Source organism: Nelumbo nucifera, chromosome 4 (assembly GCF_055504915.1).
Source record: "Nelumbo nucifera cultivar China Antique chromosome 4, China Antique-T2T, whole genome shotgun sequence".
In the NCBI taxonomy this organism is placed as follows: domain Eukaryota; kingdom Viridiplantae; phylum Streptophyta; class Magnoliopsida; order Proteales; family Nelumbonaceae; genus Nelumbo; species Nelumbo nucifera.
Window position 1 is genome coordinate 59832028 of NC_142652.1, and position 3596 is coordinate 59835623.

The following is a 3596-nucleotide window of genomic DNA, read 5'->3' on the forward strand; positions in this document are numbered from 1 at the left end:
GTGGGACCTTCGGCGTGGTCGTTTTACGGGAGGAGGGAGATGGAAATTTGAGTTTTCTCACCGAGGTCAAACTATTTTTGTGCGACCTCGAATCCGTGATTTTGGGATCTCGCATCCCATCCCCATCTTTCCCTCAAAACAAATATGAGAAAAAGGAATATTTTTGAAATATTCCATTTTTCTCATCGACATCCCACAAACCAAATAGAGCATTACATACCTCGCTCCTGTGGTAATATTTTTCTTTCATTTAACTTTCTTAATAAAGCCTCTTACTGTATTGTTCTATGCATTTTTTCTCGATTTTAGCACTACAGTGAAGGGTTGATATATATTTCTTCTATAAAATTTGAAACTCTTAAGCTTTCTTAAGAAATTCCCTTGCTTTTTCACATGATTATTTGTCATTGCTAGTCCATCTAGTAGCCATTGCCGGAGATGCTGAACCGCTGACATTCTCTTTATTGATTTCAGTTGTTGTAAGTTCCTGTTCATTCATGTTGGAGGTGATGAGCCAAACCCAGAGTCGCCTAGAGGAGATTTCGGGTACTCAAAAAAGTCATACACCAGGTATCTACAATCTTGTTTTGCCATTCTATTCAATACTTTTGCTGATCCTTTGCTACATTTTCAGCCCTAAAGCTAAAGCATCTCTCCCTGCTTCAATTTGCGATTTTCTTTTTCACCATTTAGCTCTTTTAAAGCCCTAACTTACATCAGATCATTCTTGAATGGGACGGTATGTACTCACCTGTAGATGGAAGTCCCTTCTAAATCTAAACCATCTCCCCTTTGCATCTACCTACCTCTCCAAAGGATCACTATCCATGTTTGGAACTTCAACATAGCTTCGAAGGTGGATTTCCCTATCCCGGTATCTCATAATTTCAGTCACTACAAGAAAATAGGTATATAGCTACTGCAATCTTGCTATGAACATAAAAATCCGTGGCTAAAACATGAGATATAACTACAAACTTCGTATGTCCATGGCTACAATTTATTTCAGTAAGTAATCTTTAGCTATGGGCACTTGATATGTGGCTACAAAACTGTTTGCAGCCACGGATTTTAGTTGTCTGTAACCATTAATCGACTCATATGCACCACTAATGATATTGTCATGGTCAAGTTTTAGTTAACCGTAGCAATAGCCCATATCAATTCATATATTTAATAGTTTTCCTCTTTTCTCTCTCCCGCTAAACTCTATTTTCAACCTTTTTTTTCCTTTTTATCTCCCACGCCAAACCTCTTTTCTCCTTTCAGAAGCTCCACCGACACCATCTATGTCATGCTTCAAGCAATAGTCGAAAGCAGATCATTTATATTGTGCTTCAAGCCAACTCTACATTCGATCGGAGCTTACATCCCAACTTAAAACCGATTGGTAGCAACCTCAGGTAAGAATCCATGTCTCTATTTCTTTCTCTCTCTTTCTGAACTGCTATAACTTATTTCTCTCTCTAGCGTTGTTGGTTAACTCAATGAAGTTCTGAGAATACTTTCCACCCCTTGTTCATTTCTCTATGTCAGCCTCTTGCTTAGTCTCCTCTTGACCAACATCCATACGCTTCACTACCATTTCCAAGCAAAATATGAACTTATGAAGCCCTTGATGTCTCTTCCTCCAATGATGTCTTGCAGCTTCTCTATTCGCAGTGACACAATGTTATTGAGTGAGAATCTCTTTTTTCTGGCTTTTCGATTTCCACTCTAATCTATATTAACCAACCCTTTTTTGGGTAGGAGAAAAACTAGCTCAATAGATTTCATTACAACATATATCAATAGAAGGCATATTCTTTTTACATGCACTTTAAACCAGATAAGTCGTAGAAGGCATATTCTAGAAGTTATGATTTATATGTTAATTTATTCATTATATTCTATTATACATTTTTAGGATTAAAAAAATCTTGGTTCAAATATCTGAAGTAAGAAGAAGTGTATCACTTGTTATTTGATAGAATTATTAATATATTAATTGCAAATTGTCCCTTTATAACTTGATCATCGTTGAATATTTCATAAGTGGGCATTATACAGAAGTTTTAAGGAGAAAATAAAATATGAAGTTAGGGATGTGGAATTGGGAAGAGTTCATGTAGATGACTTCAAGTTCAGGTTAAATACAAAAATACAAATTGATTTGTTTGGTTATATCCATAAATAGTTACTGAAGATGCAGGGTAAGTGTATGAAGAAATATCGAAGAGATAAGCAAGATAACAAGGTAAGTACTTCGCTCTTTGTGTTTGGTTGTGTGCTGGTTTCTGAATTTAATTATGTCTATTATTTCTAGCTTAACCACCGAAAAGAAAATTTGAAATTATGTTAAAAACCCATACACTTTGTTGGCATTTCAGACATCGTTATTTATTTTTTTGAAGATAAGTATCTTTCACATGCACCTTACTCTATCTCCATGCCTGAGTCCTATGTCTTCTATGTAATACACGAAAATTGTTAAAGCAATGAAATTCATAAATTCCTCCTCCGATTGTCTCCTGATTGTTCTCCATATATGATAAGTCCTTGCTTTTAATCCATAGCCCAAAGGGCTCAGAAATCCAAGTAGGAAATTTAACTACAGATTGTGCTTTCTTGAATACACCCAATAAGTAATAACCACCCTCCCCTCCCCCACCCAAAAATAAAGAAGAAAAAGAAATAGAAAACAGAGGAAAGAAGGGCGGAGGGAGGAAAGAAGGATCTTTCTAGTATGCAATTCAGTCTAAGGATGATATTCCATTCCTTGGACCATATTATGGTGAAGGGTTTCATCTCATTTGTTGAGGTTTATGAAAAGTGAAAGATATAATTTTTCACTCCGGCGATGTTGTTTGAAGTGTCTTCGTTGATAGGAAACTTAGCTTTTTTTTTCTAGATTTTCAATAGTAGTTTAGGTTTTATAAGATTGGACATATTCAAATCTCTTGCAAAGTTCTATAGTTTTTCTTGGATTTATAGGTTTATTTATTTCCCATATTTTTGTCTATCCATAGAAAAGCTATTATCTATATGCTGGGTGTAGTGTAATTGCATATTTTTCTACTATTTTAAATGAAAATATCCCTCCAAGTTGTTGAGATGGTCACTTGGCAGCCCTCAAAGTAGTTGGTGTGGGATCAAATCCATGAAGCAACTGGCTCTCCATGGTATGGCTAGTGGGCTTCACATGCACCTTGTGGCTTGCTCTACCCTATACCCTGATTCCTTTGTACTGTAATATGTAATACCCCCCCCCCCCCCCCACCCGAAAAAAGAAAAAAAAAATTGGTAGCCTAACATTGATGCCCCAAAAAATTGTGGTTCATATTTGTTTAAAGAATAAACACCAAGTCCCATTTTTGTTTGCTTCTAACTTGCTCCCATTGGGTTCCTCTTCTTGAAGTGTATAAAGCTTGATTTCTCTATATTCATGATCTTATATTCCATTAAAACTTTTACACATACAACAAGCATGTTCATGTTTAATAACTAATATGTAGGTGTAATTAATCATCTCTCAACTACATCTTCCATACCTGAATTGAAGAAAGTCCCTTCATGTCAGTTTTGTGGTGCCAAAGGATTCCAATATGAGCCTCCCA

The 3596-nt window shown here is 35.9% G+C and overlaps 1 long non-coding RNA gene across 1 annotated transcript; it reads left to right on the forward strand.

The window, feature by feature from the left end:
* Positions 1-269: 269 nt before the first annotated feature.
* Positions 270-3338, forward strand: LOC104613382 (uncharacterized). Its single transcript, XR_737949.3, has 3 exons — positions 270-570; positions 1270-1403; positions 1537-3338. It is a non-coding gene; the product is annotated as an uncharacterized LOC104613382 (long non-coding RNA).
* The last annotated feature ends 258 nt before the right edge of the window (positions 3339-3596 follow it).